The sequence below is a fragment of the Otolemur garnettii genome, unplaced genomic scaffold (genome assembly GCF_000181295.1).
Source record: "Otolemur garnettii isolate 467f Iridium unplaced genomic scaffold, OtoGar3 scaffold00040, whole genome shotgun sequence".
NCBI classification, from domain to species: Eukaryota; Metazoa; Chordata; class Mammalia; order Primates; family Galagidae; genus Otolemur; species Otolemur garnettii.
The window spans coordinates 14,845,313-14,864,090 of NW_003852435.1; the positions used below are offsets into that span (position 1 = coordinate 14,845,313).

The 18,778-nt window shown below is 34.6% G+C and overlaps 1 pseudogene; it reads left to right on the forward strand.

Annotated features, from left to right (window-relative positions):
• The first annotated feature begins 5,815 nt into the window (after window positions 1–5,815).
• On the forward strand, window positions 5,816–8,079 carry LOC100943870 (annotated as a pseudogene).
• The last annotated feature ends 10,699 nt before the right edge of the window (window positions 8,080–18,778 follow it).

Consider the following 18,778-nt stretch of genomic DNA (forward strand, 5'->3'; position numbering starts at 1 on the left):
CATTTTTATATATGTATACATTAATATGGGAAGAAATCTTTAGATATGCTGAAATCCAAATTTTGAAGCTAAAGATGTGCTTGAAGGAAAAAAAGGTCAACGATGTTTACAATTTTGAAGAAAATAACAAACTGAAGAGGAAGTAAGGGTCATGTTCAGAAAACATTATTTTTGCAGATCATATTTTAAAAGCAAAGTAGTCTATTGAAAGTTTCCTGGAATACATACAATCCAGAGAGTAGACTCCAAATGTCACCTTTTGCTTCAACTTTCACATATGCAGTGTTTCTGTACAGTTTCTGAAGTGCATTATGTACAACACTAAGAAAGTACATTTCAACATATTTAATACATTTAAAATGCCATAAAAAACTGAATGAAGAATATTTTGTATCTACTAGAAATAAGGAAAAAGCTGAAATAAATGACTAGGCCAAATACATGTCCTTTTCGATATTTCTTTTTATCTTCATATAATGAAGAAACGGTGTGTATTAGCAGGATATATGACTGAGCCCTGTGACCTTAGGTGACTAAGGTAATAGTGAGAGCTGAAGTATGTAGTTTTAAAACTATCCCTTCGTGAAGAAATGTATTCCTTTCAAAATTCTACTTTTTATACAATACACTCAATCTGTGACCTCTCATTCTAAACCTCTCTTCTCCTTCCTGCCAAGATTTTCCTGATAAGATCAGAGAATCAGCAAATGCCTGATGTCCTTTGATAATGGAACATAATGGTGTGAACTCCCTCCTCTTATAGTTCTTAACTGTCCTTTCCACATCATACCTTCATCCTACTTTTAGATTAAGAAATTCATTGTTTTATATTGCTTAGCAATTATCAATAAAAATGCAATTGCACTTTTAATATGCTAATTTAAGAGCATCTATAATGTTTCAATATACTGCTAGTATATATTATGATACATTTTTGGAATTCCAATCAATAGAATGTTTTTCCCTTTGTTCTGTAGGCAGTGGCATGATTACAGCTTTCTTTAACCTAATTCCTGGGCTCACGCAATCCTTGTATTCACCTTCACCAGCAGCTAAGTCTGCAGACACATGCCACCATCATTCCTGCTCATTTCTTAATATTTTTGATAGAGATGAGGTTAGTCCTGAACCCCTGGCCTCAAGCAATCTTTCTGCCTTACCCTTCTAAAATGTGGGGATTACACATGTGAGCCGAAGTGTCCGACCCTACCATTGTTTTTGTTAAATGCACAAATTCTGACGAAAAATGTATTAACAATTATTTTTCCTCTCTTTATTACAATAATCATACACATTCTTTCTATCAACATTTAACAATACAAATTATAATAAAGCAAACAAATTACCTCTTGTATTTTCATACTGTGATATTATTCTGAACTTTTAAGTGTAAATATGTTTTTAATTTTGTTCATTTTGTATTACATAAATGAGGTTTGTTTTACATAAATGAAGTTTACTCATATAATTGGTAAGTATACAATCTTTGCCAATTTATTTAAAGTATCTTTGTTTTATTATAACAAGTATAAAATATTATTTCATTTTTCTCTTTTATTTCCTTATTAACTATGCTTCTTAAAAAATGCTTTTAAATTCTAGCATTTAAAATATATATCAATAACTAATTATGGCCTGTACTCTGTGAAATACTACATTTCACATATAGTGTGAAACCATACAACCATTTATGTCCACTTTTTCCTTTAAAAAAATGCAATATATACTACTTTTGCATATATTACATGTATAATTATTATAATAATGTGCTTTGTTTTTCATCCATCAACTACTTGAAGAGATTAAAATAGTAAAAATATGTAATATATATTTTACTTTTATCGTCATGTATAAATTGTTAGGTTTTTGCATTCCTTTGTAGACTTGCTCTTTATTAACGATTAGTATTATTTGTCATCTTTTCATGTACTTATTGGTCATTTGTATAACTTTCTAGACTCATGTCTATTCAATGGGCAAAAGCCAATTTTTTAAATCATGTGGGGGGTGTTAGTTATAGAAATTCAATATATGTATTTTATTTCCATGACTTATCAGGTATACGATTCGCAAATACTTTCCTCACATCATATGTTGCCTTTTCACTCCATTAATTGCACCCTTTGCTGTGCAGAAATGTTAAAATTGCAATGCAATTTTTTTCTCCTGCTGGCTTGTGTTTTAACTGATACAAAATAAATCATTGTAAATCAAATGTCATAAAAGTTTACCATCTTCTTTTGAGTTTTGTAATTTAGCTCTTACATTTAGCTCTTTGCACATTTGAATTAATCTTTATATGTGGTGTCAGGCCCAACTTTTTTATTCTGTGCAAGGATACCCAGGTTTCCTAACACACTTTTTAGACAGACTGTCTTTTCCCTATTGAATAATCTTGGTACTTTTGTTAAAATTCATTTGACAATGTTTTTGAGGTGTTATTTCTGGGCCCTCTATTCCATTTTGCTGGTCTGAATCAAGTGCGTTGATAACACTGTTCATCTCTAATCTAACTCTGACTGATGTTTTGTCTATTTTATGTATTAGTTAATGGGAGAGGTATGTGAAATTCTCTGACAATAATAGATTTGTCTGCTTCTTTTTCAATTCTATCACTTTTCTCCTTATACATTCTGTGCTTCATTGTTAATGTTTGTGTGCTTGAAATTAAAACGTCTCCTTGTAAAACTGATCCCTTCATTGTTACATTTTGTGCCTCTCAATTTGTGATATTTTTTTCTTGTTTTAAAGTCACTTTGTCTGAAAGGAGCATTGCTACCACAGTTTTCTCTTGAATAGTGGTAGAATGGTATATATCTTACCATCCTTTATTTAAACCTTAGTCTTTGTATTTAAAGCATGTCCTTTGTAAATAGTTTGTTGTTGAAACATTTTTTTTCTTGTGAATACAATTTGACAATATCTGTCTTTTCAGTGTTATATTTACTTCATTCACAGTTAAAAGATTACAGATACAGTTCAAGTAAAATATGTCATCGTTGTAACTATTTTCTATTCAATTAATTTATTTTTTTTCTGCTTTTTCTTCTGGATACTCTGGCTTAAACTGAGCCTTTTATCCAATTTTACTTTGCCTTTTGTTTTATATTTGTTTCTGTTTCTTTTTCAATTTTTTTATTCTCTGCACCAGAATTTAATAATTTATGCTCATCTTTAAATAACACTATAGTGTTTTATTTGTAGTATAGGTATTTTATAAGTGCTTCCACCCACATATCTGTTATGTAGTATAAAGATATGTAGTATAAAGACTTAAAGATGTATTTCATGGTGGGGAAAATACAATGACACTTGGAGAAATGAAAGGCAGGAATCTTGGTTATGTATAGCTCCAAACTAGAGAAGGCTGCCACAAAGAGTCACACAGGGGCTATAAATGGGAATGGTGTAACAGCAAAATTGAACTCTATGGAGAAGTTCATATATGCTGAATTTATAGGGTAGGGGAATTCCCTGGGATTTCTAAGGATTGGCTCATTTGAACAATTATGTAAGGTCCAGGGCATAGGAACTCTCCCTAGTTATTCAGTGTCTGGTTCAGAGTACAGGATCCCTCCAAGATGAATAGCTGTGGTGTGTTTGTGATTGTAGAGAGTGAGATACATTTAGATTGGGAAATTAAGAAAACTTCTAGAAAAGAAGAATTGAGAATTTGAGGTTATAATTTCAAAAACATTTCAAAGTAGCACTTATCAAATATATTATTAAGACAATTGGCACCTTTATGTCTTGACTTAAATTTGGAGCTGGATAATTTTGGATATTTGTTGGTCCAAATAGCAGAGAAGACCCCCAGAAGGTAGGGAATGGCAGTGGAAATGGGGAAACCAAGTAAAAGCACTGAGTCCTTGAAGGCCAGAAATTAACCAGGACTCATCTACTTAGCATTAGTTAGGAAAATAAATTGCTCATGACCACAACCTCTAAAAATATTTTGGATGAATTATGGACTATGTGAAAGGCATTGGTTTTGTTATTTTATGATGATGATTTCATGCTTCATGCTTTTTGTTAAAACAGCCACTTGGCTAGTATTGTTAATTCATGTACAAGTACTAATGCTGTTACAAATACCTCTTTGTTTAGCTAATAAATATTAAAGAAATAATATATTACAAACAATTTCTGTCAGGTTTCCCTGGACTTGTTTAAGCAGACCTAATATTTGCTGTCCTCAAAGTGCTGGAGTTTTGGACTTTTGTAGGTTAGCATCAAGTACGTTCAACTTTAAGTAAGAGTCATTGTCCCTGCATCCATTGCAGTTAGTCTGAAAGTGGAGGCAAATCCAGATATTATAGAAATGAATATGTCATGTTGATAGTTTGGTCAGAGTGAGAGCATGATTAAAATTTACATAAACAAGAACGCCAAAAAAATTGAACTACATGGATGTTTTTGTGGCTTGGGTACAGAAGAAAGATAAGTGTAAGTACATATCCAAAGTAGAGAGGGTGAACACTGTTTCTAATTGGGGCAAAGTAGAGCCCTATCTTTATATGTAACTGGTCTTACATAGTTCAGATTAAAAAGGACTGGAGGAAGACTGTACTTGGGAGGGATGTATTGATGGTGTGGAGTCTTCTACTAGGTAGCTTATATGTGCTGTGTACTTAGGAAACATGAAAGTATTTGCCACTTTTCATGAGATGTCCCAGATACAAGGAAGGAACATGGCAGTCTGGGAGAAGTTTTAATATCCCCATATTTATTTATCACACAGGTGATTAAATGTGTGATGTGGGATATGTGGAAACGGTCTGATGGAAAATCCAATGGTTATTCATAGGCAATGCATGAGAGGCTAGTTCAGTTAAACGTGTGTGTATGTAAATAACAAAGGGCTGAGGCAATGGTTTTAGATCATATTTACTATATAGTCTTTTGAGAGACGTGATCACTATTAGGACAGGAGACTATGAAGCAGGTGTATAGAGGTTGATTGATGAGAAAGGTGAAGGGCAAGAAAAGGTGAGAGATTAGGCATGTTGAGCATTCAACAGTCAGAAATAATTTTCCTATTATACCTGGGACTTCACAGAGTGAGAATATTTGGGTAAGGTCACCTTTTAGTCAAGAAAAGTGGGTGATATAACATTAGCATTGGAGATACAACAGAAGTTGGGCTTGGGCACATGGAGGACTAAAAAACTAGAAATTAAAATTATAATCATGGGGGAAGAACTTACAGTTTTACAGGTATTGCAAATCAAGGTCGAACTGCATTACTTTCTCCCCCATGTGGATTATTGCCAAAGCACTGTTTGGTATCCTCATGGTGGGGAAAGGCATTGTTTCCAATATTATGTACCAGTATGACTTTCTTTTGCTCTATGTAATTGTACATCTCTCTTCGTGATAGTCCACACCATCTATATCAATGGTCCTAAAACAATGACTTTAATATCCTGGAGAGAATCAGAGAGGGAGAACAAATTCATCATCCATTCCTTAAACCTTAACTTTATTGACTATTTTTATGTGGTGGACATTTAGGTTCAAATGGGCCTCATAACAAATATGCAAATACCAGACTTCAGAGAAAATCTACCATCAGTGGATACAGGAAGAATATTCACCTTAACATAGCTTCCAGATCTCATGGAATAGTGGCATTGGAAAATTGATATTCATGGAGATTGGTTTTAGGTTTTATTGAAAAGCCTGATGTATAAAGAATCCTCGGTCCTTCCTAAACTGGCTGGCTGACCTGGCTCCCCTCCCCAGCCCTAACGGGTGGGGGACTGCCCTGAGGAGGCCAGGAGGGGAGGACTGAACTGGCCGAGGGTGGGCGACGATGCCCAACTTCTGCACTGCCCCAATTGCATGCGGAAGAGCACTCAGTCCCACCTGGCAGCCTTCAGGTTCCCGCAGGATCCCGCCAGATGCCAGAAGTGGGTGGAGAATTGTAGGAGAGCAGACTTAGAAGATAAAAAACCTGATCAACTAAATAAACAGTATCCATCATGGGCCAAACACTTTGAGACCTCTATGATCTGTAGAACTAGTCCTTATAGGACAGTTCTTGGGGGTAATGCAATACCAATGATATCTGATCTTACTAGTCATTTGAACAATCCACACAGTAGACACAGAAGACGAATGAAAGAACTGAGTGAAGATGAAATCAGGACTCTGAAACAGAAAAATAAAAAACTGATGAAACTTCTGAACAGGAACAAAAATATAAAGAAACCAGTAACAGCAATGCCTAGAACCCCAGTGCAGAGGAGGGGGGTGAAGAACAGGATGAGGACATTTCACCTCTAACCCTTGAAGAGAAGGAAAATAATATCTAAAATCTCTATATGAAACCTTGATTCTTATGGGGGAGAAAAATACCTCTAGATGGACATGAGGCTGATGAACTCCCAGAAGGTCTCTTTACTCCTGGTAACGTTCAAGCACTACTGGAGTGCGGGATGAACTCTGGTGAAAGGGTCCTGAGAAAGCGCTTTGAGACAACAGCAGTTAACACATTGTTTTGTTCAAAAATACAGCAGAAAAGATGCTGGAAATCTGTGAGAGCTGCATTTGGGAAGACACTCTCAGGGAAGCGAGAGCCTCAGGCTTCTTTTCTCTTCTCACAGATGATGTAGTGGATATAGCGGGGAAGCGCATCTTCCGGGGCTGGGGAGGTTCCTGGATGAATCTCATAACCTGAGAGAGGAATCTGTGGGCTTCCTGCCTTATGAAGCCCATGCAGAAATTTTGGTTGTGAAATTTCACACTAAAATAGGTAGGGGTTAAAAATGAAGTATTGTTGCGGCCGGGCTTACATTGTGTCCGGTGGATTTTCTTCCAAAATGAAAGTTGTTGCTTCTAGACTTGTGGAGAAACATCCCCAAGCTATCTACACACTTTGCTCTTCCTGTGTCTTAAATATGTGGTTGGCAAAATCAGTGCCTGTTAGGAGAGTATCTGTTGCACTGGGAACAACTGAGGAAGTTTGTTCTTTTTTCCATCGATCACAACTGCTTTTAAACTTGACAATGTAATTTCTGTTCTTTTTCAGAACAGTGAAGAAAGGGCTAAGGAACTGAAGGAAATCTGCCATTCTCAGTGGCCTGGAAGGCACGATGCTTTTGAAGTTTTAGTGGACCTCCTGCAAGCCCTGGTCTTATGTTTAGATGGTATAAATAGTGACACAACTGTTAGATGGAATAATTGTATAGCTGGCCAAGCATTTGTCCTCTGTAGTGCAGTAACAGATTTTGATTTCATTGTCACTATTGTTGTTCTTGAAAATGTCCTCTCTTTCACAAGGAAAAAATCTCCAGGGGCAAACCTCTGATGTCTCCTTTGCAGCCAGTAGCTTGACTACAGTACTGCATTCACTCAATGAATTGATGGAAAATATTGAAGTTTAACATGACTTTTGTTTTGAGGAAGCCACAAATTTGTCAACTAAACTTGATATGCAGATGAAGCTCCCTGGGAAATTCCACAGAGCTCAGTAAGGTACCTTGGAACCTCAACTAACTTCTGAGAGTTACTATAAAGAAAACCAAAGTGTTCCAACAGCGGAACACATTATTCAGGACCTTAAAGATATATTCTCAGAGCACCACCTCAAAGCTCATAAATGCTTATCTATAGTACCCTCAGTCATGGGTCAACTCAAATTCAATACCTCAGAGGAACATCACGCTGACATGTACAGAAGTGATTTGCCTGATCCTAATACACTCTCACCCGAACTTCATTGTTGGAGAAATAAAGGGAAACAGAGGAAAAGATACTGAGCTTCCATCCACCATTTATGTAGATCTTCAACTGCCTGACATCAAGTCTTTTCCTAGTGTGTATGCATTGCTGATGGTCCTGTGTATTTTTCCTGTGATGAAGGTTGAGAATGAGTGTTATGAAAATGGACAGAATCATCTTAAAGCAGACTTGAGGAACACTTTGACAGACTGAAGGTCAAGTAACTTGGCTTTGCTTAAGATAAATTTTGATATTAAACACGATCTGGATTTAATGGTGGACACATATATCAAACTCTATACAACTAAATCAGAGCTTCCTGCAGATAATTCAGAAGTCATTGAAAATATCTAAGAGACTTTAAATATAGTTAAAGGGTTTCTATTGTATTTGATATTTGAAAGAAAAGCTATAGGTGGATGTAGGCCACTTAATCACTGAATACCTTTACCCGTAGGCCTTCATTGAATACTGTAGCCATTGATGATCTACCTAGCTGAATGGCCCCTGTTGAATGATCACGCTTTGAAGACCTATTTGTTTCTCCAGAAGATAGCATTAAAAGTGCCACCTTTCACTTTTTTTGTGATCTCTGCTACTGACACCATTAAATTGTTTTGGTAAAGTCAATTTAGACATAACATTTAGTATTATAGTAGACCCACATCAGGTATTGAGTTGTCAATTCTTTGAAGAAATAAATTTTGAAGAGGTATGAGAGGAAGGAATACATTTTATAAAATGTTACAATAAAGCCAATGATTGACCTTTGAAGCTAGTAAAAGGTTTAAATATGTTGTTAAAAATCTATGGATGGTTAAAAGAAATTACCAGTGAGAAGCTTGTGAGCTCACCAAATGCAGATTTCTGTGTAGATTTTGTCTTTATCAACTGAACTTAAAGGACAGTTACAGTTTGAATGGAAGAGCCTGCCATTGTAACTCGGCATCAGGTTGTTGCTGTTTACATTTCTTTGTCGAGCCTATTTTCCGTAAGTTTTTTAGCAGGAATCTGTTGAATATTTCTGCTTCAGGATTGACAGAACCAGAGGCCAGGGATACTGACAACTGGCTTAACTGTTTTCTTCTATCTTTTTCCATGACTTTATATAACGGCCTCGTCTTGACTTATAAACAAAACCTGGAAAAGCTACAAAAATAAGTGTTTTGTGGTTTACCTAGAAATAATATGGAAAATATCGCTGCTATTGTTGGTGAAGAAAATCAATTTTGTATAGTTTATTTCAATCTAAATAAAATGTGAATTTTGGTTATATAAAAAAAAGAATCTTCTTAAACACAAAGATGAGACATATCTCCCTTTAAATACAAAAGTTATAGAGGGGCTTGAAAAAAATTAGTATAGGATGTAGGTTGGCCCAAATGTCTGAACATAGGAAAAATTAGGTTGGCTTAAAGCTGAGACCTATTTAAGGGGTCCACTTGCCAGATTGAAGTTTAAAAATCTGTTGTTTAAAAAGACTGTTATGTCTTCTCATTAAACTGGTCACCTGGGGGCTATATGACAGATGGAATATTCTATTGAATACTCTGTTCCAAGGGTCATTGTTGTACTGCGTGTGCTGTAAAATGAGAACCCTGATCTGAATCAATAATGTTAGAATCCTGTAATATATTAGAATGCTTTCAGCAAGGCCAGTGATTGCTTGAGTGTAGTTGGAAAGGCCAGAGGAGGCTGTTGTAGGTGTCTATCATAGTTAGAGTATAATGTGACCTCTGCGGAAGGGAGAAGGAGCTGATGTAATCTACTTGCCATCAGTGTAGGGAGTATTTCTCTGGGGAATATTGTTATAACTACTCAGCGCCAAGGGAAAACTTTTCCTTCTCCCTCTGACAATTTATTGAAAATCAATTGACTAAAGGCACATTAACAGGAAAAACTCATAAAAATTATTAACATTCACAACAGTCATACACAATGTAAGCACACAAAAGAAATTACCAGGTGCTTTTATGCCATCCTGAAGTTATAGAAACAGGGGTCTTGGGGCTTGGTGAAACAGGTTATGGGAGAGAAGGGATTGTGAATGGCTGGCTAGCAAAAGTGATCTTGTTATATAGATAAAATTTCACAGGTAGCTGTGCGAAGAAAAAATAGATGCTGAATGTTACTTCCAGACCTTTAAAGGTGCTAGACTCCAAGTTAATCTTTGCTAGATTTGGACAAGAGGAAGCCTCAGGAAATGACCTGGTCAATCAGTGGCAGATTTTCTCCATAAATGCAAATCTCTCCTACAAAAGACAACTTTGCACGACTACATCTGTTTGCAGACCCTCTGAACAGCCATCTCATCAAAGAAATACTTTTTGTGGTGAAATTATTTTGGTTTCTTTCTATTTCATGAGTTGCCAATAACAGATTTGACTGCAGCTATACATTTATCAATAAATGATTTTGCCATGGATCAGGTTAGAGAAAGTCCTTTAATTTTGGCCAAATTTATCAGGGGAAGACCCTGCCTGGATGAGCAAAAGGTTCATGGGCCCAGACTGCCCATGACAATAGCATCAACTAAGACTGAGAAAGGAAAATTGGTCAAATTGATCAAATTTATCTATCTAATCATTTTGGCATATTGGTTTGTATGAGAAGAGACATGAGTTAAAGGGAATAACTCACCAGGTGATACCAATGGACCATAGCTATAGCCCTTTACCCTAGATAAGGAAACTTTCAATTTTTCATTTGCTGGATCACACAGCAAGACCATTGGTTATTGTTGAGGAAGCTCTAAAAAGGTGAACAGATAAATAATTCTTTGCAGTAGGCATGGGCTATAACTTGATTGACCTGTGGGTATCTTCACATACAGGGGAAGATGCCAGTGTCCAGGTAGAATTCAGCTGCCATCTCCTGAGACCCACCAATTGTGATATCGGTATTGCCATCAGTATACCAATTCCCTTTCTCAAAGTCATCCATCTCTTCAGTAGGTTAAGAATGGAGAAGGCCACATCCTATTGTATTTTGGAAAACCTCTTATTACGAGATTTGGAAGTGTTATGAAGATACCACTTCAATTTTAATGTGCGGATTCTGTGGCTATTCTAAGTCATCAAGGTGATGAGTACTTTATCTATGGCAGGTTGGGAATCAAAGTATGCAGAAAGGCAATGGGGTTCTGATATCAGTTCCGTCATTAGGAGTGCCTGGTACATAGGGAAGTGTTGCTCCAAGAGTGTGTAGCAGTGGCTGCATTGTGCAGTGCCATATCCAAAACCTCCAGTGGTGCTACTTGGTATCATTGTCTAGGCATAGGCTCCTAGAAGCATAGTCCTTGGTGACCAGGATCAACACTCAAAAGTTGGACCACAGCAATACAATGGGCAAAGCCTGCAAGGCAGCCAGTTAGACAATTGGGCAAGCATCAGGGAATGCAATGGTAGATAATTTGTAGTAATTTGCTAGATAAGCCTAAATTTATTAGACAAATAAATGTGCTGCAACCAAAACTCAGGGAGGTCCGGCAGATAGTGGACCTGTTTTGAGATGATTGGGACCTTTAGTAGCAACAGATGATGCCTATAGAATGTGGCAGAATACATCCTCCATCTGCAGATTAGATCATGCAGGAAGTTAACAGAAGTTGCTCAGCTTTCTGTCCTATGCAGAATGGTAACCTAATCCTCTGACTTGGCCTTCTGCTACTGTGTTATCCAATTGGGTCAGGATAGCCTTTAGTTACTAGGATTTGGATTAAATCAAAGCTTATTTAGATGTTTAGCTTCTTGACCAATAACTTGCTGAGGGATTTTAATCTGGCTAGATATTCAAATATATGAGGATGGAGTTCAGGCTTTGTAAGACTCCATCCATTTCATCCCACCCAGATTTTATTTCTGAGAAATACCCTGTCAAGGATCTAAAAGGAAACAACACAAAGTTCAACAAACCCCTTCCTGTTTGTGAGTCTGGCACCCTATTTTTGCCATCCAAATTCTGCATGACAGTCTGAAGACTTCTATTAAATTTGGGTCATTATAGAATTAAAAATGTTAACTTTAGACAACTTCAAAAAAAACTTCAAACAATTCTTCATCTCTGAGAACTTTTTACAAACTATACTTTCATTCATATAACACATATTTTACTAGATCAACCCACTGAAAGTTGAAACAGTTGCTGCAAAACCTCCCACTCTCCCATAATAAAAACAAATTTCTCCTTCTTATTTTTCTTCCATTTGATTTAATATGGTGCTATTCTCTGCATATCTAGAAACCTGGAATTATGATTTGAAAAACAGAATAGTAGACGGACATATAAGTATATAAGCCTTTTCTCCTTTTTTTTTTCTTTTCTCCCTTTCCTCTTTTTTTTAATACCTTCACAATATCCCTCAAAGTTATATCTTCCTTTTTATTCTACTGTCACTACATATATTTAAGGACACGTTTCACTTCACATGATATTTAAATAGATCTTTAACCTGGTTTTCCAGGGATACCCTTTTCCCCTTTTCCCTTTCTAATCCATTTTATAATGCTTAATTTTATTCTTCCAGGCATACTCTTCTACTCAGGTCATTCCCATGATGAAAGGTGTCAAAAGCCCTGCCTTTTCTCAAGAATAATATTCGCCTCCTTAGGTAACCATTCATCACCTACATAACCCCAATATATCTTTTCCAGTATATTTATCACAGTTTTTCTTCATGATATTTGTGTTTAAAAATGTAGAACAAACAAAAACTTTGGATTGATGTAAGAAACTCAGATACTCCAGTGTTTTATTACACTATCTTTAAACTATGTCTTCATAGCCAATGCTGGTCCCCTTCCAGGGTCGGAAATGTCAGCTCTTCCATTATTTCCTTCATAGCAGTAATTTATATCTATAGTATTTTCGCCATGTATCTTCTGAAATGCCTGTCATATTGTGGAGTTGTTTATTTGTGTTTATTATCTCCTTAACTAGTTTGTATGATCTTCAGAGGGCAATCTTCATATTTGATTAATACTTGTTTGCTCATATCATCCAACATAATGCCGTAAATCTTTCTGGTATGCAAAACACTTTGTTGAATGAATGCATCAGTTTTTTTTATTGCTAAGTAAAAAGATTAGCACAAATTTGGGAGCTTACAGGAATACTATTGGTTATGTCATAGTTATGGAGATAAGAAATCTAGGCAGACTCTAATGGGTTTCATTGGAGATTCACAAGGCCAATATCAAGGTTTGGGCTGGGCTGGGGTCTTATGTGGAGTCTCTGGGGAAGAATATGTTTCCATGATCATTTAGATGGTGGACAGAATTCATTTGCATGAGATAAGACTGAAGTCTTTATTTTTCAGTTTGCTGCCATCCATGAGCTGCCTCAGGCTAAAGGCTATCCACATTCTTTAAGCTGGATGCAGTATGTCAAATCCTTCTTACACTTTAAATCTGTTTCTGTGTGCTAGCAGTCATGGGAAATTCTGTTTCTCAAAGGTTCCACAGGCTGTGTCTGGTCCACCAAAGATAATCCATTTAATTTAATTTCAGTTCATCTGCAATTTTAACTACATCTACAAAATCCCTTTATTACAGTATCTAGATTAGTATTTGTATGAGCAATTAGGGAATTGTAATCTTGGTAGGGATATTTAACTGTATAAAGAAGGTACACTTCTGTTACACTTTCTGAATGAAAATGAATTGTCAATATCATGTATCATATTCAAAACCTCAGTCCTTGACTATAGAACATCTTCTGTGTTGAATTTTAGGAAAAATTTAAGGAACATGCTTGTAATTATTTTTTATAAAATATATGCAATATTAAAATTCTCTGTTTTGTTAGAATTGCATTGCTTGCGATAAATTCTAATATTTTCTATTCACCAAAACATTTAGAATCCTTATATGGAACTCATAAAATATTAATAATTTAAAAAATTCATTTTTATGTTCTTGGAAAATACATTCATAGAAAAGAAAGCTATTCCTAATGCCAGATACTAGATGTGTTTGGTTTTTCTGTACAAATTGTTAAAGATGATATACGATTATAAGTAAACTAATCACAGAATTTTACTTAATGATTTTATATGCAAGATTCTTCAAACAAAGCTTTAAACAAAATGTTATCATTTTTATGTACAAGGAAATAAATAGTATTTAAATTAACCTTCCAAATCTAAGTCATGAGTAGGTACCACAGTAAGGACTGAGAAACTAGGTCTTATTTAATATTCAATGCCCTGCCCACTGAATAACAGCTATGAGGTAACTCTTTTTATACTTATAAACTTATATGATATGAACAATTTTATTTTTTTATAGGCCATGCCCTGAAGGCATGAGCTTTGGGTCAAATTCTCAATGGAAGAACATCTATTTTAGAATACTCTTTTCCAATTTCTTCCAGTTAAAATTACTTTAAAGTTCTGAAGTACACTTTGACCAAATGTTATATATTATACTATATATTTGTCAAGCTAAAGGAGGCTTCCTCTGATGGAGGAAAAGTAGATTACGTCTGCTAGGTGAAAGAACAATTAAATTTTGATTACGTTAGAAAATTTGTAGAATAAACTTGTCTTTTAAAAATATATTTTTAGGCATCATATATATATAAGTGGAAGAGACGCTCAAGAAACATACAATTTCATAGTCATCAAAATGGCTGAAATGTCTCTGAAAATCTAGTATTAAATGATTTTTAGTTTTATCATTGCTAGCATTCTTCTCTCTATAAAAGTGGGAAATCAAAAAGTAAGAAAGGCCAAATGTAATGTCAACTCATTTCCTATTTCCAAAATTTCAAGCTAATTATTTTACATTTTCTGAAGTAGCTTTGAGCACAATACAGTAATGTTTCCATAATATTCAAAAGAAGTTTTAGCCCTCCTACTGATTCTAAGTTTTATATATTAGTCATTGTTTCCTGCTAGATTTCCAGATGCATCCTTAGAAGACAGGTTCCCAGTGACAACAGTGATTATAAATATTTTTCCTTTCTTTGTTTTTAGATAAAGTACATAATTTTCTGAAGAATAACTAAATAAAGTCAGTGACCCTTGAAAGATAGCATAATAAATCTCCAGAGTTCTTACAATAGTCAATAATGACATGACTTGACTCTTTTTCACTGTATATAGCTATTGTATCCCATGAAGCATACAGAACTAAAAAGAATAGGTAAATACAAAAAAAAAAAAAAACCAAAATTTCTTGTGATAAAATACCCATAAATGGTTGTACAGTAGCATTTGAAAGTAAGATTTCAGCAATTTGGGCACTGGATATAGAGGTCTTTAACAGATTAAAGTATTAAATAAGTTAAGTGTTATAGACTAAAATTATGAGACACAATGCATCATCATAGCTGATTTAAATATTTACAATGATATTTCAACAATTAGTTTAATATTTCAAAGTATAGGATAGATCAATAGGTATAAAAAATCTTTTTCTTAGTTACAAAAAATGAATATGCTCATATTTGATAGGTCATAGCACAGAATCATCATTGCTTTTTGCAGGATCCTAATTTTGCTTTGTTACTTATTTATAGTTGCCATTTCCCCCATATTCCTCATTCATATTTCTTACTTCAGTTGGAAATGTTGAGTAAATGTGTTTTTCCAATATATGTATTTTTGCTTGTTTATATAAATTTTATTAGGCCAGGTGAGTACATATCTATATATATACACATATTCATATATGTATGTTTATATAGTGGTATGCTGGTAAATGTTTAACAATTGATTCTTTGAAAACAAAATGAAACAAAAACTTGATTAGTAGGGTTTACTGGTTTCTATAGAATAGACATACCCATTATAGCTGCATTCAAGTTACTAATATGATGTTATTGAACACAGAGTTGGTTGATGATGTTCAGTAACAATCCATTACGTAGTATTTTCTGTCATGCAGATATAATAGATATAAATAACTTCAGAAGCATAAATAAAAGTAAAATAATTAACAGTGATGATATTTTAATATAATCATTTACTTTGTTTATAGTATATTGAGCAGAATTTTAGGTGGCTTTGCTTTTTTCTTATTTAGACACATTTTAATTCTTTTCAATAAGGGTATAGTATTTCTATATAGAGTACTTTCATATTTTTATAATATTTAAGCTCAGTATTTGATATTAAAATTTGAGGGCTTTTATTTTTATTTTTCCTTATTTTTCTAATTTTTTTTTATTGTTGAAGATTCATTGAGGGTATAAATAGCAGGGTACACTGATTGCTTTTTTTAGGTAAAGTCATTTTATAATTGTGTCCTGACCCCAAAAGGTGTGTCATACACCTTGACCTCCCCCATTCCTCTCCTTCCTTCCTTCTCTTTGCTCTCCCCAAGACAGCTCTTCTACTGCAGAACATAGAAAGCTCTCTTCCCTGGAGTCTCAGTCCCCACTTCTGGGCTCTGTTTAAAGTCACTAGATCACTTGCCCAAGGTCTCCCAGCATGGTCCACACTCTTGGACCCTGAAGGCGAAGACTGTAGGGTAGCTTTCCCACAGTGACTGTGCATTGGGCAGCCCACAGCCAAACAATGAGAGCTCTGTTCCAGACCAACAGCTCACTCTCGAACTCCGGACACCACTCTAAGTCACACACTTGCCCACAGTCTCCTAAGATAATTCAACCAAGTGCCCAAGTCAAAACAAAAAACAAAACAACCTGCAGGGAAGGACTTCCTCTGTCTACAATCTCACTATTACTGTTGCTACACCCATGGCAGGTGCCACAGCCTCAAACCAAATGCAACTATTTACCACTTGTCCACTTCTTTTGTCTTCCTCCTGGGGTCCAGAAGTATCCTGCTGCCTCCATGCATCTCCAAAGGGATGTTTCTGGGAATAGCCCACAAGCCAGAGGTGCCTAGAGTCTTCTCTCCCCCATCTTACTGCACCTGGTTGCAAAAAGCTGTTACTTGGCCACCATCTTTCTCCACGACTATGGCTTCATTTTTAATTATACTATTTAGCAACTAGTTAGTAAAATATGGTGTCATTCCTTGTGAAAGATAGATTGAACTTGAAAACATAGAGACTATGTTTTTTGAGGATGAAAGGAAAAATTGTTAAGTATGTCAAGTATTTTAAAATTGAATAAAATTTTTACAAAATTTTGTAATGTAATTTTCTATTTCTTTTTCAAAGTTGATAGTTTTCTTTAAAGACTTAGAGATTTTCTTCATAATTATGAGATTTAGATAAGATAAAATATTGGGAAAGGCTATTTCATAATTATCTGAGTCCATTTCCTGCTGATACAACATAATACCAAAGAACGTAGAATTTATTAAAAAAAGAAAAATATTTATTTTAGGTCACAGTTCTAGAGGCTGGAAAATCCAACAGCATGTCACTGGCATTTGTTGAGGGCCTTCTTACTGCATTATATTATGCAGAAATGCAAGGGAACATTCTAGACAAACTTCTAAATGGGGGTCAAACTTATCGTTTTATCAAGATCTCATTGCCATGATAACTAAACCACTCTCACCATAACAGCACTAATCCATTCTTAAGGGAGAAGCTCTCATGGCTTAATCACCTATGAAAGATACCATCTTAGAATACTGTCTCAATGGTAACCAATTTTTCAATACAAAGATTTACAGAAACACATTGAAACAACAGCAATAATATACATGAAAACTTTTGGAATGACTATGAAATTTGACCCAGTTATTCAACTTTTGCGATTTTTGTAAAACAAAATTATATCCTAGATGTGCACATAATATTTTCTATAATTTTTATATGAGAAAAAATGTTAAGCAAATTGGAAATTGTATAGGAAGTCATCATTTATCCATGAAAGTCATTATTTAAACACAAAAATTGTTATCCAACCATTAACATCTTATATGAGGCTTTACTTGTAAGTTACCAACATGTTGCTATCTATGTCATAGTAGCCTAGAATTAATGTTTTTTTTTTTTAACTTAGTTATGTGTCTATAACTATATACCAGAAAGGTCACTAAACTATTGATTATAATTGGCTTTGAGTTAACAATTATGAGTAATTAATGTTTTAGTTTTCCATACATATTGAATTTGTTAATGTTTCTACAGTTATACAGACAAAATTTTATAATTAGAAAAAATAATTTTTCATTTAATAGCCTGCCAAACTATGTGATCAGTAAGTATGTTGAAAATAAATCCATGACATTTTAAGGCACACATTTGGAAGGCAGCTATGCTCACCACTATACCACCAACATTATAGAGTACATTTGGAACCCCGTGTTTGAGAAATTTCTCTGTGGAAGAAAGAACTCTACATATGCCATAGACACTTTTCATTTAATTACTTTTTCTGCAAGTCACCAACTTATCTAAACATAGTTAAGTATTTTTTTATCTTGAGTCTCAATTTTTCTATGCCTTATAGATAATCATGCCAATAGCATGAAATTACATAACAAATTATGTAAGTATTTATGTAACAATTGCATAGCAGTTTAAGATTTTCTTTGTATATATAAACATATTCTTAATGTATATTTAATATGTATGTTCACAATATTTCTATATGTCCATGTATATAACTAGATATATTATCTAGATAATATATGGCTATACTATGTTATCTATATGCCTTAAACTCCCCAAAGGAACTACCTAATATAAAGTTTCCATAAGGAAATGCTTAGTGGTCATGTTTTATAGCAGGGGTGTCCAATCTCTTGACTTCTCTAGGCCACATTGGTAGAAGTGGAGTGGGCCACACACTAAAAACACAAAAAAATAACAAAAAGCTGGTGAGGAAAAGAAAAAAGGTACATGCATAATTTTTTTGATATCCACCACCACAGATAAGTTAAAAAAAGTCCTAACATAATAACATTTATAATGCAGAAGCCCATTGCATTTTCCTAACTAAACTATTTCTTTAACTAACTATAACTATGTTAATTGGATGAATTTACTTTTTACTTTTATTGCTTTAAGGTATTTATGATCTTTAACACCAACAGAATATGGAAGGTGAAAAACAGTCCAAGAGCAGAATGTCCGAAAAGACCCTAATGAAGCCAGCACACAAATCACAGGAGTGACAATTAAGA